Below are 20,822 nucleotides of genomic sequence, written 5' to 3'. Positions count from 1 at the left end.
CAAGGAACGGAAGAGAATTGAATTTCTCAATGGAATTTATTGTTGAAAGAAATTTATTTAAATCTCTTTTATTACCCTCACATGAAGTAAAAATATAGTCTACGTAGCGGTATCATACCGCTAAGTTTAAAGTTTCTAATAATTTTGATTCATAATAATGCATGTAGATCTCAGCAACTATGGGACTAAGAGGGCTTCCCATTGCTAATCCTTCAGTTTGCTTGTAATACTTATTTTGGAAAACAAAATGTGTATGTTCAAACAGAGTATGAATAAAATATTATACGTGTCATCTAACAAGCGAATATTCTACACAGTTTCAAAATAATTAACGATATTCAAAATAGTTGTAGTCAGTTTTCTCTGGTTTTGTATTCTTTTACAGAGAGAAACATTTTCGATTGATTATTTATTTTTTATGACATCCGCAGCTTAAAATATTTTTGAACCAATCTGGTAAGTTCACTTTAATTTTCCCTCATGTTTTTTTAAAAATTTATCACAGCATGCTGTGCATTATTATACTTTAGTCTTCATATTCAAAATACAATAAACCCTATCATGGAAATAAACTCTACAAAGCGAACACTTCTGAAAAAATTTTTTATTTCTGAGAACGTAAATAAACATTTGTACAGAACTCTACCTTTCTAAGACAACCACATCCAATGAGGACCAAATTCTTCTGCAATAGTGGATAGTCGTCTTAGAAAGGATTACATCTTTCTTCGTATTTAGTCCCTTTTGCTGAAATCACAGTACGCCACCGGTTCGATCCTGGACAAGAAAAAAACTAAAATATGGTGGATGCTAATTCGTCACAACTTAGATTTTCTGGACTGGATTTCGTTTCCCTCTCCCCAGTTGCCTTTCAAATGGGGAAGAATATAAGAAATTATAGTCTTCCTCAGTGGTTGTTTTCGTAACGTAATTGGTAGCATATCTAGACAGCAGGCAGCAGATCCGTAGTTCCAGTTCTGGAGAGAACATGGCTAATTTTTCATGTTTCCTGTTCTGAAAAAAAAAAAAAAAAAAAAAAAAAAAAAAAAAAAAAAAAACTAGTATGTCAACATCCATAATTATTCACAGAAGAAATTTTAAAGCAGTAATTATCAAGAGCATTACAATGACAAAATCATTGCATCTCGGTAGACAAAATCATTGCAGACTCCGAGCTAAGTACTTACCGTCGCTCCCAGTATTCTGTTTAAAGGACTGCTTAGGGAAGACCTTTGATTTTACTTCTTGCAACTCAAGCGTGAGTAAAACCAGAATTAAACGATCTACGTTCTCTATAAACGAGGAATAATAATGAACATAAGTTGATCGCTTTTCTCATTGAAACAGAAAAATTGAAAATCAGATTTTCGGATCAACAACCTTTAAACTTGAGACTTGGAATTCTCTTCCGTTTCTCGACATTCTGGTCATACGTAACACATCCAACTTCAGTACTACGGTTTAACGTAAACTTCATCGGTTTGCCTTCCACCACACTTTAAATCATGTCATCCGACTAAACAAAAGTTAGCTTCATTTTATTCCTATGTTTTCCGTGCTCTTCAAGTTTGCTCCTCCAAGCTATCCCTTGATGAAGAACTAAGTTATTTAAAAGCAATAGCTACTGACAGGGGCTTTTCACCTAACATTATTAATCAATCAGTTAAAAATTCTCATCTCAATACACCAAAAGGCACACTATTGTTTTAGGAGATTATAAAAATTCTGTTGTCATTCCCTTCTTTCCATCAGTTAGCTATAAAATTGCACGTATTTTGCAGAAATTTAACTTTCGAGTCGTTTATTCTCCCATCAATAAAAATTCCGAGTTCTATACTCAAGGACCCCATTACGGATATGAATTCCTGGGGTATTTACAGGATTCCTTGTCAGTGTGGTTTAATTTACATTGGCCAAACTAAGGGAGCCTTAAAATTTCTCGTCAAGGAACATGAGGCATATGTTGGAAAAAAGAAAACACAGAAGTGTTCTATTGCCCAACATTGTTAGTCCGAAAATCACACTTTCAATTTTTCTGTTGCCAAAATTATTCAAAAAATATCGTTCATTGGTGAACTGGATTTCCTAGAGGCATTTCAGATTCAAAAAATCTTTCTGCTATAGTTAACGACCCTAATTCCAGTCCATCTTTGCCTTCAGCCTTTAAAGAAATTACGTTTTAGTTCTGGTTTCATCAACAGATGGCGCCAGTAGCTTATCTCCCGTCCAGGCTTACTTATCTTATCTTATCTAATCATTATATCCTATCTCGTTCATTTGCGCTTTTGCAGCTGAGGATGATGGTTCGGCAAAACCATCTGAACTAGTCCTGTGAAAATTTGAAAATATAACGCTGATTTTTGTTCTTCGACTTCTAAATTAATATTTGTATACCGTGTTATTGTATCTTAATTGTAGTAAGATTGTTATAATCAATAAAGGGGTTGATAATAATCAATAAATGGATTGATTATCCAGATTACCTGAACGCACATCTTCTTCTGGAAGATAATACTGATCAAAAACCATAGAAAGTTCATTTAAATGCTCCAAAATGACGCTTCTAACTTTCTTCTGATCCATGCCCTTAGCATTAATGTGATCAAAGAAAGAAGCAAACATATCAAAAGTGTTTTCTTCCGCACGTTTGTACCATAGAGTTTCAGTTTCTTCTTGAAAGCATCAATCTTATTGTAGAAGTTGAAAATGGTATTATTTTTACCTTGAAGACTTGAATTTATTTCATTTATCAATGAAAATATGTCTGATAAATATGAAAGCAAGGCTACCCATTCTACGTTCTGAAAAATGTCAGCTCAATAATGATCCTTTCTGAAATAAAAAGAATTGTACCTCATTTCTCAACTCACACAACCGCTTAAGGACTTTTCCTCTGGATAGCCTGTGCATTTCGGCGTGCAACAATCATTGTACGTGATCGGATCCAATTTCTTCAGATAAAGTTGTAAACAATCTTGAATTAAGGGCGTTACTTCTAAAATTTACAATTTTTACCGATTCCAGAAGAATGTCATTCAATTGTGGGCACAATTTCTTTGCTGCTAAATGTTCACGATGAATAATATAGTGAGTGACTAATAATTCTTCTGATGCTACGTCTGTTATTCTCTTTGCAACACCTGTATGTCTTTCAGTCATAGCAGCAGCGCCATCAGTACACAAACCGATGCATATTTTCCAGTCAATAGATTTACTTTCAATGTAATTGTTAACTACCTTAAATATTTCAGCACTGGGTGTTTGGGATAGTAGTTCGATACAGAACATCAATTTTTCTCTAACACCATTGATTGCATAGTGAATATAACGAACATAACATAATAATATGGCACTATTTGAGACGTCAATTGACTCATCCATTTGGACAGCAAACCATTTCGATTTACGAATATCTTGCAGTAGTTGACTTTCTGTGTCATATGATAACTCACATATTCTTCGTCCAATAGTATCATTGGACAGAGGCAGAGTTTTCATTTTGTCTGCAGCAGTTTGGCTCAACACTTCACAACACAGCTCTATCAAACAAGGTTTGACAAGTTCTTCAGCAACCGAGTATGGTTTCTTAGATTTGGTAATACGCAGAGCAACTACATACGATGCTTTTAAAAGCGATTTATCAACCGAGAAACGTTTTTTAAAAGCATCCTTTTGAATTTTTCTCTCCAAACATTTTCTCTGAAAAAAGTCCAGAGGTTTGTATCTAGATGTGGGTGCTTCGTTTGTAAATGCCGCGAAAGCTTGGAAGTTTTCATGCTTGCGTTGGAAAGAACATCTTTACAAACAACACATTCAGGTTTGGGACAATTTTCTTCTGACTGTGGCCAAAGGACAAAACCATATTTCAAATAGTCTGCTATATAGTGCCTTACAAAGCTCTTTCTTTTTTTGGCAGATTGTGGACTATATTCACCTTCATCTGTATTCGAAGGGGCAGACGACGTACTTGGTTTTGGAGAATCCTTTCTTTGCACGAAATTTAGTAATTATTAATTACTGGTTATTGATTTTTAGTCTACGTAAAGTTACAGAAATAGTAGTAATAGCACAGTATTAAATTGAGAACTTATTAAAAACAGTTATTAAAAGTGTGCAGAAGAATGTAAGCAGGATAAAAAGCGAAACCTAACCTAAGACGCCTTAAACACTACGACAGATATTCAGCGTTCAAGTAATCAGCGACACTCAAGGCAGACAGGGACACACTAACTGATATACTAAGTGTATGACACGGCAATTTATGAAAGGGGATTAGGTACATAGTTGCCAGTTTGTTATATTTTTCATCATCGATCATATTATTTTGTAAACTAGTAAACTCTTGTTATTTTAATGTAGGTGCTGTTGCAACATCGGTTGTCGGCCGATGACACTTTGGATTTTGGACAGATAGCTGGATATTTCACAAACCGACAAATATTTCTTGCGGACCGGCGGTTGAGAAACACTGGTATAAGACATATGCAAACGAACTGGTTAAAATCCTAATGTGATTGTGTACTAGCATACCAGAGACTATTAGGATTAGGATTAGTTATAAAATAAATTAAATGTAGCGCAGTTAAGTGAAATTAGCGCCAGAGTGTCACTATGGTAAACAAATACAGTAAATTTTAAAGAGTGCATTTATTCTATTGTAGTTTATGCGTTATCGACGAAGGAGATTTATTTCAATGTTTAAATGAAATTCAAGAAATAAATCCGTATAATTTAATATTCCGTACAAGGAAGTTATGTTGTGTACACATCAGATTTTTTAATTTCATAAACCTCATTCTTGTGATATGAACCATGTGTGTACCACATTTTATGATTTTTCATTCAACAGTTACACTAACAGAAGGTGCTAAAGAAGGTAAACTTAATCTTATTCACCTTGTGTATACTGCATGTCTTTCATAGGCCGATATAAATAAAGATAATTTATGTCTAAATGGAAGGAAGGGAAAAGATACAAGTTTTCACACAATTTTATTGTTTCTTTACCACATACGGAAACATTGGGAGTGACCTACATAACAATGAAATCAGTCTCCTAGTAGTTCAACATTCCTAGCACAACGAAAAATAAATTTCTTGATGAAATAATTTTTTTTTCGTACTGTGATGCACTCCCGCTCTTAAAAAAAAAAAAAAAAAAAAAAAAAAAAAAAAAAAAAAATGCGTGTTTGAAATTTACGATTCTGAGCAGCATAACTAATATGGCGGAGGAGAAAAAACTCTAACGATCTGAATGCTCTAAGATTTAGGGGGGGGGGCTCGATCTGAGAAATGAAAGGGGAATTCAGCAGTCCGTCTTCATTGTTGCATTACAGCTTTTTCTCGGTTGAATGTTCCGTTAACTGTGGAGTATTTCACAATGGGGCAAGGGGTGATATTCCCCTCTACCTCCTTCAATGAATTGAAAAGAATGCGTCATAATTCCGCAGCCCACCTGGCGCTTACGTAAGCGAACCATCGGAATTTTTCACTTTTTATGTGTATTTGTGTGTGTTCACTTTGTTCCATCGCAGCAGTCTACGTAATATGGTAGAATTTCCTATCAAAAGAACATCACTTTTTTCCTCTTATGCCCTCTTTTTGACTTCAGAAACGTTCTTAAAAGTGCAAACTTTGGAACAGAATTGGTTACTTTGAGCAGCTAAAGATTTTAAGGAATTGAAAAGATTTGCTCGCTTATTTGTAAAAATAATTAATTACATCATAGAACTTTGATGATTTCTTGGAAGAAGACTGCATATTATTGAATTGTACTACCTTTCACAGATTTATATGTTATTAATTTTGAACAAAATCCATCATAAAAAAAACATACTTGAAGGCTCATATGTGAGTTCAATGATACAGACGTTATTTTATTTACACTATATTCCTTGGAAGTGGGGAGAGGGGCAAGAAATAAGGGAATCTCTTACTGTTGACATTTGTTTCAATAATCTCAGAAAAGTATTAAATGCTTTGATTTATATTAGGTATAGAATTACAAGGAATGCTATCGGACTTTTCGACGGCAACTGATATGAAACTTTCAGGAGTAATGAATCGCGTAAACAGAAAAATAGACGAAAAGTGCTCCATTTTATGTTATTTTGTTCACATGCTGAACACCTCTGAAAGTTTCATGATGATTATCAGCGCCAAGTTAATAACTTTCCTTTTTAGTTAAAAAATCTTGATGTCAACTTCAGTATAACGGTCTAGTTTCTCACAAACCTCAAAACCTTCGATGCCAAAATCTTTGGCTCTTATTGAAAAAGCTGATGGAGGGTGCATTAAGATGTCTAGAAACCAGACATCGTGAATTTAATTTCTCTTGCATCGAAATTGCTGAGCTAATTTTCCTCATTCAACGCTGTTTGAAAAAAACGCATTTTACTTTCCAAAATAAGTATTACACCCAAACTGGGGGATTAGCTATGGGAAGCCCCCTCAGTCCCATACTGACTGATATCTACATGCATTATTATGAATCAAAATTAGTTCAAACTTTAAACTTTTAAGGTATGGTTCCGCTACGTAGACGATACTTTTACCCTATTTGACGGTAATAAAGATGATTTAAATAAAGTTCTTTCAACAATGAATTCTATTGATCCTGCTATTCAGTTCACTTTTGAACTTGAGGCATACAATTCTCTGTCGTTCCTCGATATTTTGGTCACACGTAACACATCCAACTTCAGTAAGACGGTTTACCGTAAAACTTTATCGATTTGCCTTCCACTACACTTCAAATCATGTCATCTGACTAAACAAAAGTTAGCTTCATTTTATTCCTATGTTTTCCGTGCACTTCAAGTTTGCTCCTCCAGACTGGCTCTTGATTAAGAACTAAATTGTTTAAAAACAGCAGTTATTGACAAGGGCTTTTGACGCAACATTATCAATCAAGCACTTAAAAAATTATCATCTCAACACACCAAAAGGCACACTCTTGTTTTAGGAAATTATAAGAATTCTGTTGGCATTCCTTTCTTTCCATCCGTTAGCTAAAAAATTGCCCGTATTTTACAGAAATTTAACTTTCGGATCGTTTATTTTCCTATCAAAATTCCAAGTTCCATACTCAAGTTCCCATTCCAAATATGAATTCCTGCTGCGTTTACAGAATTCCTTACCAGTGTGGTTTAATTAACATTGGTCAAACTAAAAGTGTCTTAAAATTTCGCGTTTAGAAACATGAGGCCTATGTTAGAAAAAAGGAAACACAGAAGTTCTCTGTTGCCCAGCATTGTTGTTCGAAAATTACACTTTCAATTTTTCTGCAGCCAAAATTATTTTCCGAAAACATCTTCCGGTGGTGAATTAGATTTTCTAGAGGCGTTTCACATAATAATAATGAAAAAAAAAAACCTTTCTGTTCTAGTTGATGACCCTAATTCCAATCCATCTTTGCATTCAGCCTTTAAGGAAATTATGCTTTAGTTCTCGTTTCATCAATAGATAGCGCTAGTAGGCGAAGGTACGGTCGTTGGTCGATGTACTAACAGTCCAAGATATTCATCTCTAAATCTTTTACGAAATTCTACACGCAATTTTTGGTGGTATCGCCATCTTTTCGATAAGCTGATTTTATCCAAACTGTCCAGATCCGAAACACCTTCAGTTCGCACATCCTGAATAAACATAGATGGAGTGAGTGCACATAAATCGGTGAAATCTTCTGACTCGTATGTTAATGGTCTGGAGTTAATATTTGCTTCTGCATTACATAGGATAGTTAGCATTTCTTCATATGAAAATAATGCTTTTTCCAGGACTCTTCTCACTAATTTCTCGATCATCTGAACCGGTCTCTCCCACCAGCCGCCCCACCATGCTGCGGTTGGTGGATTTAACTTCCATTGAATTTTCATTGTCGAGGAACGTCTGATAATTTGATTCCATTCAACAGCTCGGGGTAAATTCCTTGCTCCTACAAAATGTGTGCCATTGTCGCTGTATACTACTCTAGGCCGTCCTCTTCGTGCTATGAATCTTCGAAATCCGAGGAAGAACCCATTAGTCGATAAACTTTCAGATAATTTTAAATGAACCGCACGATAAACTCCACAGGTAAAAAAGCAAGATCCAAGCTTTTCTATTTTCTTTTAAATAAAGTGGTCCTGCTATATCAACACCTGTCACCTCAAATGCATACGCATCTCTGACTCGATCTTCTGGGAGAGGACAAGGCACTGTATCAAGAGCTTTTGCCGAGAGTCTCCTTCACCGAACGCTCTTCGATATGATTCTTTGTATTGTTTTTCTTCCTCTTATTATCCAAACTTTTTGGCAAATATTGGTCAAAAGAACTTGAGTAACAGCATGTAAAAGTTGTAAATGGTAGTCATGTATCATTCTACTAATTCATGTTTGGATGGAAGTAAAATGGGGCATCGGAATTTTTCATCGTCATGTCTTCCCAAAATCTTCGTATACAATCTTCTAATCCCTTCTCCATCTCTGAAAGTAAAATGTCCTTTCAACTGTTCTTCATTAGAGAATATTTCTTGTTGAACGATTCGATAATTACCTCTCAGCAATGTCTAATTCTTCAACACTCAGGGTTTCGTCATAATTTCTTCCTCCATGTCTACAGTTATTTATGAATCTTAGAATCCAAGAAATCATTCTCACAATTTTAAAGTAACTTGAAAAGTAAATCAGATACCATTTGTCAGCGGTGGTATTAGCCAAAGTCGAAATAACGTTCTTTCGCTTTTCTTTCATAATTTCTTCTTCGTTAGTAATCACTTCACTAGTTGGCCACTCTTCATCGTTCTTCATAAACCATTCTAGCCTTTTCCACCAGTGAGATTTCACAAAACTCTTAATCGAACACCTTCGTGACGGTATATCTGCTGGATTCGAATTTCCTGGAATGCGACGCCATTCAGATTCCGGTGAAAATTTTCGTATCTCTATTACTCTATTTGGGACAAATGGCGCCCAATGGTCATCTCTTTGGATCCAAAAAAGAGCAGTACTCGAATCTGTCCAGTAGTTCCTAGGAACATTGTCTAATTTGAGTGTTCGTAAAGCAAGAGCTGCGAGTCTGACTCCTATACAGCAAGGTAATAATTATAGACGATTTATGGTCACTTTTCTTATTGGATTCATTCTACTTTTAGCTAGAAGAAAATATACCGATACATTTTCACTTGTTTCCTTTCTTAAATAAATCACACATCCATAGGCTTGTTTACTTGCGTTACATAACGTATGGAGAATAAGACTTTCATTTCCATTTATATCTAAAGCCCTTGGAATTCTAATACTGGATAAAAGTGACAAATCATAAATCCACGAATAGAAGTCTTTTCATAAGTCTTCGGGTATATTTGTATCCAAACCAAATTTTATCTCTAAATCTTTTAAAAACCATGTCTTTTGTATGATTATTTTAGGTGCTAGCGCTATTGGGCAGAGAACACCCATGGAGTCGAAAACGCGATTGTATCGCAGACAATATATTTCTTCTAGTAAGATTCACTGGTTTGTAAGTAGCAGTCTTTACCTCACAGAAAAGGCTATCATCTTCCTTATCCCACAAAATTCCCAACACAGTAGTAGGTTCTATACTGTCTTCAGACTTCAAAAGAGAAGAGTGCTCCCACCCTCTCAGATCGAATGACGCAGAATCTAATATTTGTGTAGTTTCCTCGATGAATCGCTGAAGTGTCTTTTCATCAGGAACAGATGTGATGCAATTATCTACGTAGAATGATTCTTTTAAATTTTCCGTTGTTTCAGGATATTTAGACGAATTTAGATCAATGAGGTGTGAGCAGCCAATAAAAAGGGACTGCAATTCAATCCAAAAACAACGCGTTTATATCTAAAAACTCTAAGTTCCTTCTTGTCAAAGTTTTTCCATCATAAAAATCGTAAGAAATCTCGATCATTCTTATTCACTGACATTTGCAAAAATGCCTTTCTTATGTCTGAAATAACTCCTATTCTATGCTTGCGGAATCTTAAAATTATAGGAATAATTTGTTCCAGCAAATTTGGACCTTTTTCTAGGCAATCATTAAGTGAGGGCGAATTTTTGTCTTTACAGGAAGCATCAAATACCGGTCGCAATTTCGTGATCGAAGTTTCTTTGAATACCCCTTTATGTGGTAAATAGTGAAAAAATGAGGCAACAATTTCAGTAATATCGGATTTAACAAGTGTCCGTACGAACCTGAAGTTACTCCTAAATTACTTAAGCTTCGAATGTTTATTTCACAAGCGTCGTATAATCTTCTTAGTGCATTCAAGTTAAAAGAATTTTTAACTGGTTCTATATCCAAAAGATTATTCATATGTGATTTTATAATTTTCTCTGGTTTTCCAAAGCGTTCTTTTAAAAGTTCTAAGCCCGAATCGTAATTGTGTTCGGTTAATTGAAATCCTTCAACGACATTATATGCCTGCCCTATCAATAATGATTTCAAGTATACGAATTTTTCAATCTTGGTTAACGCTTTAGTCTGATCAATCGCAGCTTGAAAACTGTTAAAAATTTCTAACCATTTTCTTGCATCTCCTGAATATTTTGGAGTATTTAATTTTGGCAATTTCATAGCCGATGACGATACATTTATTTCAGAAACAGATGTGTTCAAAGAATTTGCATCTGATGCATTTTTCACAGACAAATTTTCATTACATTTATTTAATCTTATTTTAATTCTAAACTTTGCAGACATAATTTGTTCATTATATTTATCACTTGCAGAAATATCTTTTTCAAATTCTTTAGCATCTTTTAACTGAGTTTCGATTTGTCAATTCAATATTTTCAACGTGTTTTCTCTTTCAAGAATTGTTTCATTCATCTCCTGCAATTCCTCAATGTTTGTGTTTTCAATATTTTCCGATAACAAAGATTCTATTTTTGTAATTAATTTCGTTGCGTTCATTCGTGCGTTTCTGCTTCAGTTTGTTTAAAGCTTCCATGTTAAAAATTGACTAAATATTGAAATTCATTTCTTTTTCAAATTTTCAAAGAAAAAAGGAATTGCTTACCTGTATAAAGGTAATCTGTCTGCTAATCTTCGAAATTCTAATCCAAAAGTCTCTTGGTGAAGACACCACTAAAATTGTTATTTCTAATCCATAGCTCTATTTGGGAGAGCTTTCGATTTCTATATTCGATTCAAATTATAACTTCGATTAAGTCTTAATGACTTTTTATTTACACACATCTTTATAATTACAGTATTTACATGATAGCTGATAATTACTTTAATGACAGTACATTTTAGTTGGTTTCGAAATCAAAAGTTATGTCTTTACGCTCCTCCGAGTGGTTCGAATCTAATCTCGTTCCGACATCTCAATTAGCGAAAGAGAAAGGAAGAATGCCCGCCATCTAGTGACAAGAATGGAACAGACCCACTTAAAGAAAGACAAAGACTATATTATGAAGATATTAGGAAGTTTACTTTTCTTTAAATATTGTTCCATTTTATTCCTTATTTGTGAATTTCGAAGCTAAACTATCATATTATATTTGGATTATATTAACAAAATTATTGCAAACGATATTATATGTACCACTGTATATGGGACCAATTGTAAATTTTGTACAAAATTAATAAATGCTCAACCAACGGATGAAGGGCCGGATTGCCACCGCAGGAGATGGTCCTGGAGTTACGGGTAGAGCGATCATTCGCTGCGTGATGTTGCGCCACTCGAGATTTTTGGGACCTGTGGGGTGTTTTTTGACTTGTACAGTAGTGCTCCGTCCACTTTTCTCGGTTCTTCTGAGGGTCATGTGTCGTCAGCGCAGAAATAAAGATCTTACAAGATAATGGACAGTAATAATTAACGCTTTATTATGAGCACACTTTGTGATAAAACTTAAAATAATTGCAATACAAATTGAACAACTGCAAGCTACATACCCCTATGTAAAAATGGTTTATTTTTTGAAGCCCAACCTACACTTAAAAGTTTATTTACGAAAGTCTGGACCATTCAATATACACACATATATGTATGTATGCAAGGTAAAAAAAATAAAACAAGATACTAATTTTAATTTACAATACTCCTTGAACTCTCGTTTTTTTTTTAATTTCGTTATTTCCCTTTTCTGTCCTAGAAAATATAACTGGTAATAAAAGATCTGTGTAAACTGCCTCATTTCAAAATTAGTACACTTTCCTCGATTCTTACCTTAATGCCACAGATACTTAAATAATGCTTCAGCCAATAATAACGTTAAATTTTCTGAACCGGAACGCAAACAACCAATCAAACATGCTTCTTCTGCGTCTGTCGTCTTTAAGTTTACTGCGCCGCAGTTTTGCGAATATGTCTTAAAAAGTCAAACTTCATTTACAGATAAGCAAGCTTAGAGGCAATTTATTTGCAACTGCATTCAAAAGAAGATCACAATAACAAAGAAGTTGCTCAAATGGCCATGACTATAAGTACCCTCATCTTCGATATTTAAACCATTTCATACACATGTGTAATTTCATACAAATGGAGATCTTCCTTGTCAAATTGTAATATACTTTTTAATAAATTGAAATTTTCCTATTTAGATTATGCTGTTTTACGTTAAAAAAAAGAAATGTGAAAACAAATTTCAAATTTGTAATTTTCAAATTTATTTACTATTTTTCGAAGAGGGACCACCAGCGCTCAAGAGAAAAAAGCTCTAAATACGGATACTTCAACCTATGTTAAAATCCTGGGGATGGCTAATTGGGAGTTTTCCTGGTCTCTTTGTGTGTTATTTCTCTTAGAAAGTTTTCCTCGAAGGCATTCCTCCCCTTAGGCAGGATAACCTTAGCGTGCTTTTCTATAATCAAATAAATTATAATATATTTTTAATTTTGTTTTTATTTTATTTAACAATAAATATTTAGGTTGATTAAGTAGCATCAGCTTTAATTCTTATTCCATAAACAACAAAATTTTCTCTGGGATGTTAGATCATGATTTGAAATTTTCATAATAGAGGAATACAAAAAGTTTTAGGCCAAAGGGCGTTAGACCAAAAGGGCTATTAATTTCGTTTTGGCATTTTGCTTCGAAAACTTTAAAGAGTCTGAATCACTTTTCAAATTGTTGCCACCCAATATTATCGCCCTCAGTTATATTTAAAGAAATTAAATAATGAAGAATCTGCATAAATGTATGTATGTTTCTCGCATAGTGATAAAAACAACGGTCCCTAGAGCCACCTCCACCCAAATATGAGCATCTGGAAGCCCTAATTGGGAATTTGCAATTTATTGTATTATAGATTTCATATCTTGTAACACACGTTAGTGATTAACGAATATTTGATGAACAAACTCAACGATTTCAAAGCGAGGAATGGCAAAACTATACGAAAAAAGAGACATTTATCTCCAGCGAGCGAGACTGTGTATCGGAAATTCTAAAGATATGCTCATTTTAAAATTCTTTTGCGATATTGCTGTTGAATTGAATTTTATGGTTTAAGTGCAAAGAAGATTTAATAAATGAAGGTAACACACAAAAGGTTAAAAAAAAGTCCCCTTGGGCGTAATGTAAAATCTGAAAGCTTTCATTTTTTTTTTTTTTTTTTTTTTTTTTTTTTTAAATCTGAGATGCTGAATTCGCACTTAATCGATTATCCTTTCAGAGCAATTTAAAACTTTAGTCTGATGTGTAGCTATTTTTACAAGTATATTTGCGTTAAACCATTGTGCCTTCTGTTGATTCTGTGAGGTTAAAGCTAGTATTTTCGATTTTACTTTTCACCAAACTTCTTTTATGATCATGCTAGCTAAAGTAAGATGAAATGTTTCCATATTTTACGAGAAAATAGGTCATTCCCTTTTTCGAAGGAGGGTTGTTTACGTCTCCGTTGTGGTTCAGTCCGGCCACTTCAGTACAAAGTAGCGGAAAGAATTAACGCGGTTCAGCGCTTTCCACGGATGAATACAATCGTTTTGCAGGTTGCCAATATGGAGTTTAAAAATGAAATATTTATTCTGAGTTCAAAAATTGCCCTTTTAGCAATTTTCAACCTAGGGAAATGATCTGTAAGTCCGACTCAAATTTCTGCAAATAAATGGAGGTAATTTTTTCCAACGTATTAAGTTTTTGAGGCTGAGAAATTTTGTGACAGAAGCATAGCTAAACGCTGTAAATGTTTACGTCAAAATAAAAATATTATAGCTTGCAGAAGATCTCAGCTCCTCCCCCCCTCAAAGAATTAAAGAAAAAGAAAGCGCTTGTTGTTCAGTTGTTATTTCCGTTATTCTCGTTATCGTTGTTATTCCATATCCTTGCCATATGTATTTCCCCCCCCAAAAAAAAAAATTGTAGTACATTTGTTTTCTATCCGCGAAAGCACTTGGAAAATTCATTGAAAAAATAATTATTTCTGGGTTATATTACAAAATATATTCTCCTAAATAGTTAATATCTATTTGATATCTAATGATAAATATTTGATAAAAATTCTTTTTTAAGTGCATTATTTTACTTTTAGAGTTGCTACGCAAAAACAAGCAATTCGACCAGCAGGCAACAAGGCAGATTTTTCGGTGCTCAAAACTGAAAGTTTAGTTTTGGTCCCACTCGGCAAAAAATCATTGATGGTGCAGAAACTGACTGAATTCACTATTCTGCTAAGTTTCCTATGTAAACAAATATGGCTGCTGTAGTAAAAAAAAATTAGGCTTAGCCGCACTTAAACAACTTTCAAATTGTTGATAATTCTACAACTATTGCGTGCAGATTAACTAAAGGCATAAAATCTTAACAGGAAGATAAGAATAATATAATTCAATCATTTTTAAAGCAAAAAAGGCACAATTTACCAACATATAACCAAAAAAAAAAAAAAAAAAAAAACTGAGCTTCATTGAAATGGAAAACAAGTTTTTCTAATACTTTTTTTGGAGGAAAAGAGTCTTTTATTCTTTCCTTACGTACATATGTCCCTCAAAAATATCGTTAAATTGCATTCGATAGAGGTCAAAATGGATATTTTCGTTGAAATATTATTCCCGAAATTTTTCGTGTTTACAATACTTTACTTCGTAGAAGGAAGTAACAAAACACTGACGTAGCGAAAAATTTTGTGGCAGTTAATAAATAATGAAAATTTTAGTATTCATATTGGCAAGAATAGCAATAAATAATTAACCCTATTGATGCCATGATTATATTACTAGATTATGGGAAAGCGTATTTCAAGCGCTTGCCATTTACGACGGGTGTTTAAAGTTCTGTTCAATCAAAATTCTTAAATAAACTCGTGCAATGCGTTTATTACGAAAAATTTTGTAGGAATATATGTGAAGTTATAATTATTTTGGCTACCATATTCATGACACTTGTAATCTTATTATATGCCTATGTTCATGGTAACTAAACTGAATTACAAGTCCGTTTAGTGCAGGGATTCTCAACCAGTGGGGGGATTTCTTTGCTTCAGGGGAGGAATGCGGTCAGCTTTTAATGTATCTATTAAGTATTTAGTTACAGTTCATGAATATAAAACATATTTTTTATTCGAGTTTCAGTATTTATCAACAATTTCTTTGCTTTCTTGTTTCATTTATAAAACAAGTTAATAAATAATCTAAATTTAAATGAATTTATGCATGCATTTTTCGAGTTTTAAAATGCGAGGGGGAGGGGAATTATCTTCTAGAAATCTGAAAGGGGTGTATGGTACTAAAATGGTTGATAACTATTGGTTTTGTGCATTCTACAAATATTTAACAAATTGTTGGTTAAATCATTATATCTTTAAAAGTAAATTTTCGTTTAGTAGAATTTATTATTATACGCAAAAGTGTAGAGTCACTAGGTTATTCTGAAGCAGGAGGCGTGAAAAATATGCAGTGCTTTCGCGGGAAACGGACCCTCCAGTCGAGTATGCTTCCAGTTACAAAAAGAAGGCGCATGGAAAGGAGGGAGAAAATACCTTATAAAAGTACAACCTACCAACAGAACCAATAACGTCTTATTATTATCCTTGATATAAACAGAACAACAACAAAAAAAAAAAAAAAAAAAAAAAAAAAAAACCTCTTTAACGTAACCAAAAGGAAATGCACTTATACAGAAATACCAACATATTATATGCACTGAAAAATGTTACAAAAATTAGTTCGTTTTCTTTAAATATTTTTATGCGAAACATATTTTTGGCATCAGACGCAGATGCCATATTTAAGTGTGTTAATTTTTTTTTTCTCTTTTACAGAGAGTGTCGTCTATATTTGAGCACATAAGTTAGCTGAGCCTATGACTGCAACTGGTATATCCTCCTTGGCAGCCGTGCACCGCAAAAGTGAACTGCAAAAGAGAAGGAATTCATGCTTTTACGTAAAATTATGTATATATATATATATGTTTCAGTAAAAGTGCTTTTCTTCTAGACAAGTAGTTCCGTTTCAGTTATACAACTTTGAAGGAACTGATATAAATACAATAAAAATGAGAATGATGCATAAATGAGAGGTATTTATAATTCCGAAGTATATATTATATCCATATGCACAGTGGTTGGTTTGGTTTGGTTTATTTGATTATGGCAAAACGTTCAAGAGCTATCTGCCTGAGGAAAGGGATGCTTTCGTGGAGGACTTTTTAAGGAAAACTGGCTCATATACACGCCATATACACAGTGATTATTGTAATAATAAAAATTATGTTTAGACAAATATTCATGATTTTTATCAATTATGAATATAATAAAATATAAAGTTTATCATACTATATTTTCTTTAATGGAATATAACTGCTTTGTATTTATTACAATACTCTAAAAACGATTTCTGATATAAATTTGGTTTTATTTAAAGTATGCGAAACTTTTCTTAATTCTTTTAAGTTACTTTTTTAAAGTTCGTGTTATGCCAGCAGTTTGCCGATGCTATCTCATCCTTTCTTGCCTGCACAGCATTCGCAGAACATGGGACAGTCAGTTTCGTCTTTGTCACCAAAACTGCCATTTGCATCCTTTTCAGCCATCATTTTGAGTTAAATAGCTTTAACTCTTCTTAATTCAGTTTTAGATAGACAAAATTTTGAAAAGCTTCAGAACACGGAATAGCGTTTCTTCTTCATCATTGTCAAAAGTCTGTATCAGCATCATTTTCTTTTGATGGAATGATTTTATTATCTTTTGAAAAAAGAAGTTCATTTTTTTAAAACTTTAAGGTATGGCTTCAAAAGCCATACTTTATCCTAGAGGAATCGACATGTATTTGGAACCTAGGATAAAAACTTAATTTTTTTTTCTTGTTTATGAATTGCAAGGCCTATTTTTTCGGAACTCTAACATTTTCATATAATGTGTCCTCATTGATCTTTATATAATTCCGTCATTCTACAATTCCTTGGATACGGTCGATACAGTTTGCTGGGAGAAAATTGACAACAGACATGTATCAATGATGATGAATCACATAAATGTGCGGGAGAGAGTTCCATAAACATAAGGACTTTTCTATTCTTTCATTACATTTTGTCGAACTCATTTAAAAAGCTCCAAAAATCTAAGAAATAGTTTACATCTTTTTGTTATTACTATAGCACCGCCCGGGTAATGTGATTAAAATGCGACTGCCAAATGAGTGATTTAGCTAATTTGCGCAAAAGTATATAGGAGAGATTGACTTTGTATCTTTTTTTATCATTCTATTTATCTAGTTAGTTCATGGAGGTACTCCATTCCCAACTTCATCTCGGGCGCCTTGCCGCGGTCAGGGGCTCCCTCTCCTAACAGTCTAACCTACCGAAATGTTTGCCTACTACTGCACTTCTCAGTGTGAACCCCAGGTTACTGAGAAGGACACCTGGACTAAGTAACTGACTGTGTGATAACGGAATCGTCAAATATGTTTAATGTCTCATCCTCGGCAAAAGGCTGTATTAAAAACGCTCAGCTTGCGAACCAAAAGCTTAAAAATTTGCTAAGTGCAAAGTCTGCTAGCATTTCTAAAGGAATTTACCTTCAGAAAAAACTTAGTTACTGATCTGCGTACGGATCAAGCGAACTAGAGTTGCTTCAGTCACAACAACAACAAGCTCAGACTTGCGCTGAAATGGTTAAAAAACCGCCGAAACAAACAAGAACGTCAAAAGAAACGCTTTGAGTAAAAGCAAGTTCAACATGTAACCTCGCTGGACATGGTACCGAGGATTCTGAATCTACAAAGCGTCATATCCTGCAGAGGGTAAAATCCAGCCCAGCTGAGAGTTTGGATTAAAAGATTGAAGCGGATCTCCAGAGGTGGTCGTCTAATAGAAACTGATAAAGAAGATGAACAGAAAGTATTCGAGAATGAGATTAGAATAAATGAGGCGTTACAATCAAAAACAGAATTTAAACGCCCTCAAAGGAAAAATCCAAAAATAGTCATACATGACTTACCAAAGAAATTTTCAAAAGATGTTTTAATAAAGAGCCTTTGTGCTCAAAATTAATTATAGAAATTTAACAATAAAATTCCCGTTTAAATCCAAAGATAAGCATCATTGGGTTCTAGAAGTAATTTCAGATATTTACAAGAAAGTTATGAAAATAATGAAAATCTGCTTAAACTGGGAGAGAGTCAATGTAAAAGAATATCTCAGACCAGCTCAATGTTAGTGCGAATTGTCAAACTGAAAAAGCCTGTGATTATTGCGATGAACCTGGACATAATTATAAGGAGTGTAATAGCTGTGCGGAGATAAACTCTGACAGAGGCTCAAGCTTGGGTACGAATCAAACCAGCTATGATCGTACCTGTACAACAAACATTATAGAAATTGAAGAGCTAAAACAGTGCATAAATTATGGTTAATAATCATGCATGCGATTCCTTAAAAGAATTACAAATTTTTCTAGTTGATGTTCAGTTGTCAAGCAGTTGATGTTCAGTTAAAGCAGCAAATTAAGCCACGCGACTATATCATTTTAGTTCTAGCACTAGCTTGTGTTCAAGAACCGTACTGATATTCAAACTTTTGTCTCTGGAGACATAGTAAAAGTTTTAATGGAATTCTCAAGTAGTAAAGTTCGCATTATAAACTGTAAATGTCTGCAATTATATAAGAAATTCAACTTTTAAAAAGGGATTGGCTACAAATGAAGGCGAAACTCTTCTGCTTCTTTGGTTCTATTCCAGTTGTACCGAGTAGGTGATAAAAATATGTGAAGAAATTTCTTCAAAGCTGCGTTGAACTCAAACTTTATGACACAAACAGCTTCTCTGATGGATAATAGAATTATAAAATCTTAAGAAGAAAGTTAATGCCGAACGTAAGAGATTTCAAAGATGCACAACAGATGAGGATCTGCTTGCGCAATGCCAACTATTGTACAAACCAATCTTTGCGATTTATAAAATATAACCCATAAAAGCTAAAAGAATGTCTTAGAGATGAACAGGAATTGAGGAGAGATAGAATGAGATGTCATCTTAATTCTATCTCTCCTCAATCCCTGTTTGAAATAACATAATATGAAATAACAAAGAATTTCTTAAAATCTCGTTATCGCTCTGCGGAATAAAGTAAGAAGACGATAAAATCACGGAGACCATAGGAGACACAATTAAATTTTTACTCTCTACTTAATTCTTAAAAGATGATTCGGATCAAGATTTGGAAATACACCGAAGAATGAGACTTGATTTAAAAAGACCTTTCTACACGGACAAATTTGCCATTTGCAGTTTCCGATGTCGGCCATGCAATGAAGAGGCTAAATCCAGGTAAAGCACCTGGAAGAGATAACGTGCCGAAAGAAATAACTCAAGAACCGTACGCAGCAAATCCACTTTTAATGACGTATTTCTTCAACGACGGCTAGGACTATTTCTGGATTACTGGAAATCTGCAAAATTAGTATTATTTTGCAAAGAGAACAAGGATCCACATACTTCAGATGCATATCGTCCCATCTGTTTAACGACAACTTGGAACAAGGTTTTTGCTAACTTCTCATCTAAGTTATTATTTCTACTCAAATGATAAATTTGTAACAACTCAAATTGGCTTTACGCCAAGGAAACTTATAGCATATGCAATCAATACCGTTGCTTCTATAGGTAAGCAGGTAAAAGTGCATGGAGCACCAGAGACTTCACTATAGAATCGAACAGGTATTGCCTCAATACACTAACCAGCTAGAGTATGAAAACCTGGACTTGACTGTATGCTTTATCTGTTAAGTAGCACTGGAGTTATACATCGGAGTTGTTACATTTAAACATAAAAGGATAACATAAAAGCGTTACTTCTACAGTCGATCTTAATAATAGACAGATGTGCTATACTTATATAATATCTCTGGATATTAAAAGTGATTTTGGTAGCATTTGATAGATTGCCTTATTTGTTAAACTGCAAAACTTAAAAATATTCTCATAATCCATACGAAGTGATTGAACGTACGTTAAAGTATTGTCAGATTATTTATAATATGAACGAAATCAAGATTTCTAAAGCTCAAGAAAAAGGCTATGTTGAGACTTTCCTTCTATAATATTATAATGACTATAGCATTGAAGATTCGATTAGGAGATGGCGTATTTTCAAGCATCTATTATTTATATTTCTCAAGCATCTATTATTTATATTTCTCTCATTTCCGCAGCCCGTATGGAGCAAAAAGCAAAATGAGTAAGCGCCTGAAATGGCCCAGGAAATATAAGTTTTTCCCCAGAAAAGCCAAGTCTTTTATGCTTAGCATATAGAGGCTCAAGAGAAACTTCACCAAGAATCCCACTGAGTGGAAAAGAAAAGACATAAAAGTTGTTTCTGAAATGAAGTATCTTGAATTGATCTTGGATGTGATTACCACACATTGAATATCTGAAAGGCAA

At 33.9% G+C, this 20,822-nt stretch overlaps 1 long non-coding RNA gene across 1 annotated transcript in view; it reads right to left on the bottom strand.

The window, feature by feature from the left end:
* Positions 1-583: 583 nt before the first annotated feature.
* The window catches only part of LOC146995854 (uncharacterized), a 110,650-nt gene continuing 90,411 nt past the window's right edge, over positions 584-20,822 (bottom strand). Inside the window, exon 3 of the long non-coding RNA XR_015042843.1 lies at positions 584-1,014. This is a non-coding gene — a long non-coding RNA (uncharacterized LOC146995854). The remainder of the gene's footprint in view (positions 1,015-20,822) is intronic.

Source organism: Stegodyphus dumicola, chromosome 8 (genome assembly GCF_044657685.1).
Source record: "Stegodyphus dumicola isolate Sdum_Otavi_A_Nest chromosome 8, ASM4465768v1".
Classification (NCBI taxonomy): Eukaryota; Metazoa; Arthropoda; class Arachnida; order Araneae; family Eresidae; genus Stegodyphus; species Stegodyphus dumicola.
Note: the sequence above shows the minus strand (reverse complement) of the source record. Positions and strands in the feature narration are given on the sequence as shown.